The sequence below is a fragment of the Triturus cristatus genome, chromosome 8 (assembly GCF_964204655.1).
Source record: "Triturus cristatus chromosome 8, aTriCri1.1, whole genome shotgun sequence".
In the NCBI taxonomy this organism is placed as follows: domain Eukaryota; kingdom Metazoa; phylum Chordata; class Amphibia; order Caudata; family Salamandridae; genus Triturus; species Triturus cristatus.
The window spans coordinates 1,095,613,819-1,095,627,166 of NC_140591.1; the positions used below are offsets into that span (position 1 = coordinate 1,095,613,819).

General features: G+C 45.8%; 1 protein-coding gene across 1 annotated transcript in view; it reads right to left on the minus strand.

The window, feature by feature from the left end:
• LOC146805425 (E3 SUMO-protein ligase RanBP2-like) overlaps positions 1-13,348 on the minus strand; it is a 427,039-nt gene that overhangs the window by 305,512 nt on the left and 108,179 nt on the right. The gene's annotated exons all lie outside the window — the stretch shown is intronic.

Consider the following 13,348-nt stretch of genomic DNA (forward strand, 5'->3'; position numbering starts at 1 on the left):
TATAGCTCCTAGAGCTTTCAGTGTTTTTATACCTAACAAGTTTTCTGGACATGATTTAGTAAGCAATAAATCTGTAGTTCGGGTCAAAGGTCCTATCGTAAGTGGAAGAGGCTGTGACACTTCATTAACAATAGGTTTTCCTGAAAAACCAAGGGAAATATTCTGTGAGCCTGAGAGGGGTGCCCCTGGAACTTCACTACGTTTTATAGTTGTTCGACTTGCCCCTGTATCGAGTAAAAATTTTCTATCTTGGCCTAATAATTCACTATGTACATAAGGTCCTTCTTGATCTACAGGGACCTCAATAAGGGGTAAGTCAACTTCCCTCTCTAGGCTGGTTCATGCGTATCGTTGATAATCAGGATAGTCATACTGTGTGGTCTGGTACAGCTGTCGTGTCGTGGTTTGTGTGGCAGCAACAGGCAGCGCTGGTGCAGCTGGCACAAACTGTATAGACTGTGGTGGAACTGGCATGGACTGTGCATGCTGCGGAGCTCCTTGTTCATTCTGATCCTGTCTAGGTGGCCGTGGTCTTTCTTTTGTATTACCTATGGCGATATTGTGTTTTAAAACTGGACAATCGTGTACGTAATGACCTGGCTTTTTACAATAATTGCATGTCCCTTTTACAGGTCCTGTTGAATCACCGGAATGTGTCGTACCCTTTTTATGTCCTTCAGCTGGAACTGTCTGGGAGACTAGCATTTTCATTTTCGTGTCTTTCATGCGTCTTTGTTCATGTTCTTGTTCCTCTCTAATTCTATTGTGATGGTACTGTAACATTTGTAACATTTGTGATGGAGTGTTACCTTGCCAGGTACTCTCGAATTTTAATACTCTATTCTTCACTTGAGGCAAGGAATTTTCAACTAATTTTGTCACGAACAGATGTGGGTATGATTCGCTACTTGCTTTTATGCCACTATTTATACCAAAACATTTTTCAAATCGGGCATAGAAATCACTAGTGTCTTCATCTTGCTTCTGTTTACAGGCTGAAATTGTACCCCAATCTTCCTTTTTCGTAGTTAATAAACGTGGCAGTACCTGTACTAGTAAACCTGGTAGTGCTTTAGTTTTATCCCCCAGCCCTGCTCCTGCAGTTCGGGCTTTTTCTTCTGCTTCTAATGCTGACCATTCTATCTTTTGGTCGCCTACCTCCCACTCTTTTTCCCTGAGTTTTTCATAAATGCCAGCAGGCATTAATACCTTTAATATTGTCATAATGTCGGGATAGGTATACTCTCCCATGAGTAACATGTCTTTAATTTCTCGGTGAAAACCCGCTGGGTCCTTGTCATGACTGGGTACCACTTTCTTCATTTCTAACAATTCTATTTTCGATATGGGCGTATATACAAATACGCGTTTAAACTCATTGTCCTCGCCTTTTATTGGGTGTACTTCTCGTAAGGGATTCTGTCTGTCCATGTAATACGTGGTTCTTTCCTTGATGGGCAGCGAGACATGTTCTGGGCATACAAAAAGAATGTACTGCTTTCTTGATTCTAGCATTTCTTTAATTAACTTAGTACCTGAACCTTTCCATCTATTCTTGAGTAATTCAGTCAGTATTTCAGGTAAAGGACCGGGATCTGAATGCTGACTCTGATATAGTATAAGGAGTTGTTGAATCATATAAATCCCAGCTAAACGCTGTTCATCTGGGGTGAGATTCAAAAATGTGTGGGCTACTGTATCATCACCATACCTTCCGGGACTATCAACCCATTGAACGGCTGACCTGGCTAATTCTTGTTCATCCATAGAATCGAGAAAATGATAACCCCTTCGTTCTCGGAGTAATTTGTCAGCGGCCTGAAACGAATGCTCGGGGGACCTTATATTTATTATAGGTGTTTGGAAATTCCTGTTATTATCTGGACATATCGAACGTATCGGGTCAATAAAACATCTAGTACTATTACAAGATCTTCCTCTACCTACATAGGCTATGGTGTCTGACTGTCCTGCGGGCAGTCCTGATCCTTCCTCCTCGCTTTGTTCGAACTGGTCTACCGCTAATCTTTCTTCGTGTAGGCGTTCTATTTCTTTACGGATCTTTCGGCACATGGCTATTATACAATTTTGCTTATCATGTCTCCCTTCTGATATATTCTGGCTCCATCTGGTAAGAATTTGCATTGCTTCCGGGTCTACCCCCGGTCGGTCTTGATTTCTGATCACACAATTTATAAGGAAACGTAACAGTTCCCCCTGTATCTCCACTTTCTGGTATTCCATAGCTCTGTTAATACATTCTGAATCTCGCCCTGTTTGGACAAAATGGTATATATTATCTAGATGCGCAGTCATTCCTGGTAACTTCCCTAAATACACTGCGGCTCGTCTGATACGTAATGATGCCATGATCATTTCGTCCTCTTTGCCGGGCACAGGGTCATATCTACAATCTATAAGAAGTTCCTTAAGCGTACGGGCATTTATGAGTTTGGGGGTACGTGAATGTGCTGACTCTTGAAAGGTACGTTTATTTATTCTGGGTGGCGTAGAAAAAATATTGGTAGCACCTCCGGTAGCCCCGTCTGGGGTATCGGGTGTGAAAGGATTCGTTGAACGTGATACAGCAACTATAGGTGTGGACACAGCTACAGAAGTAGCTGTAGGAACAGATGTAGAAACAGATGTGCTTGCCGGAACTTGTGTCAGGACTTGTTGCTGTAGAGATACGGGTACTTGATCTTGGCGTTGAACCTCCCTGGCAGGCGGTCTATGTGGGGCGGGATTGGTATACTCGGGAGCTGCGTCATCTAAATATGAGGAAAGAAAAACATCTTCGGCGGTTCTAGGATGCCCCTTAGGATGTACTTTTATTGGAAATAATGGGGTTGGCAAGTCTTTTGGTATCACTGGAGTAGCCTTAGGTAATCCTTCAGCCAGAAGGGGATACATACCATTCATAAGGGCATTTCTTTGTCTGTCTACTTGTTCTGATTTCACTCGGGTACCTTCTTCAATTAATAGATTTTCTCGGACTTTATTTGAACTCTCTTTATTTTTCTCTTCCTGTCGGAGTGCTTTTTCTGTACGTCTATGAGATTCTTTACGCCATAACTCAATGGCGTCTTTCTGTGACTGTCTGACTTTCCTTTTCCATAACTCTTCCTCTACTTTCATGATGCACTCTGCATCCCAGGTCCCAGCTGCGGGCCACCTCTGACTTTCTGGTAATTCCTTGGTGTAGTCTACCCACAAATCAAGAAATAATATAGCGTCTAAGCCATGTTTATGATACATGAAGTACCCTGGAGTGTCCCTAGGAGGAATAGGAACGGCTTCTTCGAGTACCCCTTTTCTTGTCGTGATCTGTCTTAATTTCGAAAAAAGCGGCATATTGAAAACTGGTCTGATACTTGATTTTGAACAAACTTAATACAGTAAACACATTAATGAACAGTCATTCATACCACAATATGCAGAACGTATTAAAAACATTTAACATTTAACATTTAACTGAGCAACAGTGATGATGACGATCTAAGGAAAACTTAATCACTAAACATAATTCTCGATTTTAACTGAATTATTCTGAATTTATATACTTGATATACTAGATATACTGCTAAACAGTACAGATACACTGCTGAAACAGTGCAGACCGGATTTGTGTACCCAAACCCGTCTTGACCGGCACAACCTATGTGCACGTCAGAACGCCTCCCCAGTAATGGTACTCACCGGGTAGCTCGGAAACAGAAGGCCTCGGAAACTGAACTGAACTTGAACCGGACTGGACTCGACTCGAACACTTCGGAAACCGGACTCGACTTGGGACTTCGGAAACTGGTGGGCCTCTGTATACCTCGGATCTTGCTCTCTCAGCTAGGCTCTGGTCGGGATACTTCGCACTTCTCACCGCCTCGTCTGGGTGTTGATCGCAGCCTCAGTCGCCCCCGCTTGACCGGAGGGAGATACAGGAAATCCTGCTGGTACGCGTTATTGTCCGTCCAGCTGTGGCAGGAGACCGGGCCTGCAACGCACCGCCGGCGCGTGAGATGAGAAAGTGTCCCTATTCGGGCGCCATTCATGTGGTAAATAATTTAATTACCGGGACTTAATTTGATACAGAAACATAATAAAATAGCTCAGTAAATAAGAGGCAGAATCCGTGGTATTAGAGGTTCGGAATGGGCTTTATTCCAATGGTCGATTATAATCGGTTGCTCCAAGTTCCATCACCACGAAGGTTCAGGAAGTGAAGTACATACGTTATTGACAATCAATTACTTTTATACAATAAGCATTACAGTGAAGCAAATACAAGAGGCGTAACAATTGATAGTGGGGATAATATATTCTTACGTAGCAAAGATAGGCGTAACAGGGTGTGTTTAAAGAACGTCATCAGATGTGATGTCATAAGAGGGTGGTTACATGAAAGAATTTCGCAATGTCAGCAGAAATACTTGACAGAAATGCGCGCGCAGCAGCATGACGTGTGATTGACGTGCAACTAGGGGGTGAAGGGGACTTTGACATTTAGCTCTACATGTGGCGACAGAAGTCTGGAGGGTCAAGTCAACCTAATCCCAAATCATATCTAACATCCTATGTTTAAAGAACTAAGTTATCCAAAAGAGAGGTCTTCTTAGAGTAGAATCTTATTCTATACTGACTATACTGACTGTTAGTGCGTGTACAAGCGTCTAAGTGTCTACACTAGATGCGTGGGTAGAAATCTTCCATAGTAATAGGGCTATGAATTACTTGTATAAAGACAGAGAAGCCGGGCCTTTGCTCGGTAACTGGAAGAATGTTTACTTAAACTACTAGACAGGAATGCATCGGGCAGGGAACGGAGCAGATAATTTCGAAGGTGAAATACAGTTTTTGGCAGGCAGCAGGCTGATGTCAGGCTTCGTGAGCCGCGCAGGGAATGAAACAAAGTTCATGGTCACAGATGCAGGCTCAGACTGGAGCTTTCAGAGGCAGAAGGCAAGAAGAGTTTGGTGACAGAATCAGGGCCTACTTGCCTGGACTGTAAAATGGCATAAGTGAACCATATAAAGCCGGTGGCCTTTCATACTTAGGAATGGAATATCCGGCCTATTCATGGCGGATCTGAAAGAGGACAGGTTGACGATGGACGCACATGTGTTTGCGTCTTCATAACTGGAACTGGAGGGAACATACATGTACTTATGATTCATACATGAAACCGTTGGGGTCCAAGATAGGGGACATAACTGATCAGAAAAATCCATATTTCCACACCATGCAGTCAAGTCGTGCCGTGATTTGCCATGGTAAGGGAAGGCATATTTCTACCTGGAAGGTGCTTAGGAATGCTAGCATTGACGCAAAGTCGGGAAGAGAAAGACGTCATGGATGAAACCCTAAGGAATAGTAGTTCATGCATAACAGATGAGTTCTTGGATAAATTAATAATCCTAGCTAGGGAAAGTCCCGTTCGGTTTAAGGGTCTGGTTTCTAAGAACTCATTGTGACATGAGATGGACGGATGTAGGTGACCATGCCTGTATTTGGTTAGCATGGCTAATGCCTAAATAAGGGCTGGGATTCTATGTCTAAATAAGGGCAAAGCGAGTTGTGCCTATATAACAACATGATTTAAGGAAACCTATATACGGGTATCTAAATCGAAACACATCAGAAGGGTATGCCCAGACGTGGGTCCCATGCTATCCATGCCACTGGAATGAAGCTATCCTGGCTGAAGAGGGGTGAAACCCCAAAACCGGTCCTAGGAGGCTTGTTTCCAGTCCAAGGAGGACCTGGCTTGGCAGTTCGGGCTGGGCTGTTCCCATGAGGCACAGGGTCAAGACTGATTTGCATATGGCTGGATTCAAACTGGAATGGCGAGCAAAAAAACAATGGATTTAGGCCCAGGTCTTTGTACTGGGGTGAATGTATGACATTGTTATGCATTCTGTCCATCAACTGTTTTTGCGAAATATGAAAGTAGGCATCCTTCAGGTCTAGCGCAACCATCCAAACATCTAGACTTAGGAGAGATAGAACATGGGCCAATGTGAGCATCTTGAATGTGTCCTTTTTTAGAAGGGATTGTGATGGTCTAAAATAGGACGAAGGCCTCTGTCCTTCTACGGCACCAAGAAATAACGGGAGTGACATTCAGTTCCTATTCCTGAAGCTAAGACCATCTTTATGGCTCCTTTGCCCAAAAGAGCCTCAACCTCCGGCTGCAAAATGGACAACTGATACTGCGACAGCGGTCCCGATATTTGTGGAGTATGGGTGGGTCTGAAAGTATTGGTAGGGCATAACCTTGTGGAATTAATTGAAGCACCGACATGTCAGACGTGAGGCTGCGCAACCTGTGAAGGTAATACCTCCAACAGGGTGGCCATGTACCACTGAGGGCAAACTAAAGCGGCACTGTGGAGGTAGTAGAATGGGCGGAGGAATGAGCAAAGCATTGTCCCTCAAAGCCTGGATATTGCCACCTGGTTCCCCCTCGCTGGCCTAAAAAAATACTAGGGGAGTTTGTTGTGGTGGAGGTCAGCATTCGCACAGTCTTTTTGTCAAGCCCCTTCCAAAGCCTCGAAAGGGGTGAAACTGTTGGGTATACTGATGAATAGGCACAGAAAGGCCAAGAGAGCATGCTGAGGTTCTGCTTGCCTTGAAGCACTCCAGAGCAGAGGGTGTCTTATCTTTGCAGAGGCTGGTACAGGAGACTTAGTAGGGATTGATTTAGGGTTGAGCCTACTCATTGACTTCCTGACCACCAAGGGTTCGAGCACAGGGTGTTGCATAAGGAAAGAATAAACACTAGAGGCAGGAGTGTGCCTACTGGCAGCCTGCCTGTTGACTGGTGTGCATGACCACGGTTTGGCCTCAGCACCCATCAATGAATAAAAAATACTTCTAAAGCACATAGCTACTACAAGAGTGTCCCAGCGCTAAGGCAAAAAGGAAAAGAGACATCTATCACCTTAAAAGTTGAACAGATTAGGTTTTAGTTGTTGTTTATGGTGTGTCCATCAGGGCTTCATTGACAGGGAGATGTGTTTCTTTAGAAGTCTGCTCAGGTTGTAGGACTTCCATCAAGACATTACTCTTTACTTGAACAGGCGGACGCTGTAAATCTAAACTTTCAGCAGCCAGTCTGATAACCATAGAAAAAGAAGCCAGTTTCTCTGTGGAGGGTCCAGGATGAAGAGTTGACCCAGTATCCGGAAAAGGGTAGACTCAAGTGGTATCCTGAAGGTCCATGAAAAAGGAATATGCTACTTACCAGTATGCATCTGTTCTTGGCATGTAGAGCTGCAGAGCCACACACTTAGGATAAGATCGCCATCTGGTGTTGGGCTCGGATGCTTGCAGGTTGTTGTTGTCTTCGGAAGAAGTCTTTTGGTCACGAGATAGGTGACTCCTCCCTTGGACTACAGTGCGCATGGGCATCCACTCCATCCTCAGATTGTTTTTCGCCATGATGGGAAATGATGGAGTGTGTAAGAATAAGAAAGGATGTCCATGTGTAATGTCTAATTAAGACAATGCTGGAACAGATAAAGGTCCTGGGGAGGTGGGTGGGCGTGTGTGGCTCTGCAGCTCTACATGCCAAGAACAGATGCATACTGGTAAGTAGCATATTCAGTTTGAGGCATATGAGCTGCAGATCACACACTTAGGATAGACTATACAGCAGTGTCTCCCTTAGCGGTGGTCACCTGTATCGGTTGCAGCAGTTTGGAATAAAGTTTTAAGGACAGCCTGACCCACAGAAGCTTGTTGTTTGGCTTGCACATCAACACAGTAATGTTTAGTGAAGGTGTGTGTTGTAGACCATGTGGCTGCCTTACAAATATCTTCTAAGGGAATGTTTCCTAAGAATGCCATGGAAGCCCCTATTTTGCGTGTGGAGTGCGCTCTAGGGGGGAACTGTTAGAGTGCGTTTAGCTTTTTGGTAACATATTTGGATACATTTAACTATCCACCTGGCTATCCCCGATTTGGAAATGGGGTTGCCTTTATGTGGTGGAGAGAAAGCAACAAACAATGGTTTGGTTTTGCGGAAAGATTTGGTCCTGTTAATGTAATACAGCAGGGCTCTTTTAACATCTAAGGTATGAAGAGCTCTTTCAGCTACCGAGTCCGGATATGGGAAGAACACTGGTAGCTCGACTGATTGGTTAAGATGGAATGGAGAAATGACTTTTGGCAGGAATTTTGGATTTGTTCTAAGAACCACTTTGTTATGATGTAGTTGTAGGAATGGTTCTTGTATGGTTAAAGCCTGGATTTCACTTACCTTTCGAAGGGATGCGATAGCAATAAGGAAAGCCACTTTCCATGTAAGGAATTGTAGTTCGCATTTATGCAGAGGTTCAAATGGGGGACCCATGAGCATAGTGAGAACAATATTTAGATTCCACACTGGAGAGGGTGGTAATCTAGGAGGAATAATCCTTTTAAGACCATCCATGAAGGCTTTGATCGCAGGCACTTTAAATAGTGACAAGTGTTGTCGATTTTGTAAGTAGGCTGCTAATGCTGCTAGGTGGAGACGTATGGATGAGTACGCTAAATTACATCTTTGCAAGTGTAGTAAGTAGCAAATGATGTTCTGGATGGATGCATCCAGTGGGCGTATATTATTGTTAGTGCAGTAAATGGCAAATCTTTTCCATTTTGCAGCGTAGCCGGCTCTAGTAGTAGGGCGTCTGGCCTCCTTTATGATATTCATGCAGTCTGGTGGTAGGTTGAGGTAACAGAACTCTAGGACTTCAGGAGCCAGATCGCTAGGTTCAGTTGATGTGGATCGGGGTGTCTGATTTCTCCATGGTTCTGGGTTAATAAGGACGGGGAGAGGCGCAGTCTTTGGTGTGGAACTAGAGAGAGTTCCAGTAGTGTTGTAAACCAGGGTTGACGTGCCCATGTGGGAGCTACTAGCATGAGCTTGAGAGACTGTTGCCTGAGCTTGCGTACCACGAATGGAATGAGTGGGAGAGGCGGAAAAGCGTACGCAAATCTGCCTGACCAGTTCATCCATATCGCATTGCCCTTCGACTGTGGGTGTGGAAACCTGGCGGCGAAGGTTGGGCATTTTGCGTTTTCGTGTGTGGCGAACAGGTCTATGTCTGGTTGGCCCCATTTTTGGAAGAATGGGAGTAGGACTTGTGGGTGTAATTCCCATTCGTGGATTTGTTGGGTTTGTCGACTCAACAAATCGGCAATCTGATTGTGAACTCCCGGAAGGTGTTCTGCTAGCAGGTAGATGTTCTGGGGAATTGCCCATCTCCAAATGTTCTATGCGAGCTGGGACAGTTGGAGAGAATGTGTGCCTCCTTGTTTCTGTATGTAATACATGGCTGTCATGTTGTCCGTCCGGATGAGGACAGTTCTGTTCTTTAGATGTAATTGGAATGACTTCAATGCTAGGAACACTGCCAGTAGTTCCAGGTAATTGATATGGAGCACTTTTTGTTGAGTGGTCCATTTGCCCTGAGTGGTGTGTCCTAGGAGATGGGCTCCCCACCCTGTGAGAGATGCGTCGGTTGTCAGCACTATCTGTGGAAGAGGCTCTAAGAACGGCCGCCCTTTGGACAGGTTTATGGTGTTCCACCATTTTAGTGAGCGATGTGAGCGACGGTCCACTAACACCAGATCCGTAAGTTGTCCGTGAGCCTGGTTCCACTGACGTGCTAGACATTCTTGTAAGGGACGCATTTGAAGTCGTGCATAAGGCACAATGAAGATGCATGACGCCATCATGCCTATGAGTTGCATGAACACTCTTGCTGGGAGAGAGTGTTGGGATTGAAATTTTAAGGTGAGAGCTTGTATATTGGCTATCCTGGCTGGGCTGGGATAAGCTATGGCCTTGGAGGTATTTATGGTGGCTCCCAGATATTGATGTATGTGGGAGGGTTGTAGTTGAGATTTGGGATAGTTGATGGTGAATCCCAAGTTGTGTAAAAGTTGAATAGTTTGGCGAGTGTGTAGAACGCATTTGTTGAATGAATTGGCTTTTATGAGCCAATCGTCGAGATATGGGAAGACATGAATTTGTTGTCTTCTCAGATGCGCTGCTACTACTGCTAGGCATTTGGTGAATACTCTGGGTGCAGTTGTCACTCCGAACGGGAGGACAGTAAACTGATAGTGTTGCCCGTCTACCAGGAATCTTAGATATTTCCTGTGAGCAGGATGCATGGGAATGTGAAAATAGGCATCCTCGAGATCTAGTGTGGCAAGGAAATCGCCTTTCTGTAATAGTGGAAGCACTTGTTGAAGAGTGATCATATGAAAATGATCTGAGTGTATGTACCGATTTAGGAGTCTGAGGTAGAGTATGGGTCTTAACGTCTCGTCCTTGGGGATTAGGAAGTATAGAGAGTATACCCCTGTGCCCTGGTGTTGGAAGGGAACTGGCTCTATTGCGTGTTTTTGAAGCAAGGAGAGAACCTCTTGCTTGAGGAGTGTAAGATGGTCTGGCGACATGGGACGCTGTTTGGGTGGTATATGTGGGGGGGGGTATTTGTGAGTTCCAGGCAGTAACCATACTGGATAATTTGTCTTACCCACTTGTCTGTTGTAATGGAATTCCAGACAGGAAGGAACTGTTTGAGTCTTCCCCCGACTGGAGTGGAATGGTCTGGGGGGAGTGGAGGAAAGTCACTGTTTAGTGGCGGGGGAGGTGCGAGTCTTGGTATTGCCTCGACTTCGTCCCTTGGTGTCGTTTCCCCTGTATCCTCCTCTAAAATATCCTCTATTGGGGGATGTTGGTGTAGAGGTTTTGAACGTGGAGGAGGTGTCTGCTCCAATATTCTTGGATGCTCCTCTATAGAAGGAGCGTCGAAAGGAGCCACGTGGCTGTGGAGACTGCAATTCTCCCATGGACTTAACAGTCTCGGTGTCTTTCTTCATTTTTTCAAGTGCAGTATCTACTACTGGTCCAAACAGTTGCTCTTGGTTAAATGGTTGGCCAAGTATGGTACTTTGTACTTCTGGCTTAAAGCCTGAAATACGTAGCCATGCATGGCGTCTAAGAAGTACGCTTGTATTGATTGCTCTAGAGGCAGTGTCTGCGGCGTCAAGTGCACATTTAATTGAGGCATTTGAGATGAGCTTTCCCTCTTGTATAAGGTCATTTGCCTGGGTCTTGTCTTGGTCTGGTAGGTGTTGTATGAGATCTTCTAACTGATCATAGTGAGCCCTATCATAGCGTGCCAATAGGGCTTGTGTGTTGGCAATACGCCAATGGTTAGCTGCTTGTGCTGCTACTCTTTTGCCTGAGGCTTCTAATAGTTTGGATTCTTTGTCTGGGGGCGGTGTATCTCCTGTTGTTTGGGAGTTAGCCCGCTTCCTTGCGTTGGAAACCACCAAAGAATCCTGAGGGAGCTGTCCTTTAATATAAGAAGGATCTTCTGGGGCAGGTCTATATTTTTTCTCAATTTGAGGGTTAAGTACCCTGGCCCGTACTGGGTCCTTAAAAACTTCTGTGGCGTGTTTTATGACCCCTTTAATCATAGGTAAAATTTGAACTGATTTTTGAGACTGCTCAAAAGTGTCTAAAAGGAAGTCTTCCTCGGGTGCATCTGTGTGCATGGTGACGCCATGATAAAGTGCTGCTCTGTGTACTAGTTGTCCAAACCCCAGGTGGTCATCTGGAGGTGAGGGTTTGGAAGGGTATGTAGTAGGATCAGGTACATCAGGCAGAGGGTAAGCCCAGTCGTCCAATGGTACAATATCCGGATTTGTGAAAGGATCATTAGGATCATTAAGATCGTCCGGATCCCCCCCTCCCCCTAGGTCATCATCATCATCCTGTGGAGGTGGTGTATGTGAAGGAGATGGTGGAGGTAATGGTGGTGGAGGCAGGGGGGGTGGGGTAAGAGGTCGTACAGGAGAGGAAGGAGGAATGGGTGAAGTGGCTGAGTCCTTCTTCTTTACAGGAGCAGGAGAAGGTGTTGTGTCTAGCTTCCTTTTCTTACATGGCACAGCAGTGACAAGTCCAGTTTTTGGATTAATATAAATCCTTTTTTGCGTTGGATCTGGGTGGAAAAGTTCTTGGTCTTCAGGAACAGACTTTGGCGCAGATTTTTTCGGTTCTGATCTACGTTTTGGGTTATCGGTAGAGTCTTTAGGAGGTGTAGTATAGACCTTAGCCGGTTCTTTCGGTACCGATGAGGGTTTCGGTGCCGATGAAGGTTTCGGTGCCGAAATGGAGTCTTTAAGCTTGGGAGCTTTCGGTGCCGGCTTGTCTACGGGCCTCGATGGTTTCGGTGCCGACGGTGTCGGAGCCGGCTTCGGTGCCGAGAGGTCTTGTGTCTTCGGTGCCGAAGGTGCTGGGGGTACAATAATATGTTTGCTCGGGCCCGAGCCACCTGAAGGCTTGTATTTCTTCGGAGCCGAACCCGAAGGCGGGGCTTCAGAAGGTTGTTTTCGGTCGCGACTGGGGCCAGCTGGCGAAGTCTTGACCAATGCCTTTTTTGGAGGGGTTGGGGTAGGGGCAACGGTACTCACGCGTTGCCCCGGAGTAATGGGGTCGTCGGAGTCGTCTGCTTCTGATATAATGTGAAGTTCCTCGGAATCTTCTTCCGGGACATCGGGGCCCTCATCAAAGATATCCTCTGGTTCCGGAGCTGGTCTGTGTGTCATGATATGGCATCAAGCTCTCCGATCCTGAATGGTCTTCTTGGATCGGAATGCGGCGCAGGCTGGACAGCTGGACTCGCCGTGTTCCGGCGACAGGCACAGGTTGCAGACCTTGTGATGGTCACTGTGCGGGAATTTTGCTCCACATTGGGGGCATTTTATAAATTGCGTCCTTTCCATGAGCCGCAGGCCTCACGGCGCGGATAGGTTTAATCGTCCGCGTCGACGTCCGGAACCGGCCCGATGAATTCGATGTCGAGTAAAGGTGTATCGATGAAAATTATAAAGGTGTTTCGCTTCGAAAAGCTTGGTTTAGAAGTTTTCTACCGGAGTGGAAAAGTTTCATCCGAACCCAGTGGCGGAAAAAAACAATCTGAGGATGGAGTGGATGCCCATGCGCACTGTAGTCCAAGGGAGGAGTCACCTATCTCGTGACCAAAAGACTTATTCCGAAGACAACAACAACCTGCAAACATCCGAGCCCAACACCAGATGGCGATCTTATCCCAAGTGTGTGATCTGCAGCTCATATGCCTCGAACATAGCCCTCATCATAATAATGGGATGCATCATCCCCATTCCCATGTTGACTTTGTTTCGGATGCTGAAGCAAAAGGAATGTGAAGCGTTCTAGGTAAAGGCAGAGTTCTATCAGAGAGTGAGGTTCGATTGGCAGTGCCAAATGCTGTGGAGGGCACGACTTCAGTCAAGGTTGTGTCGGATTTGGCTCGTCCGAAAAGCC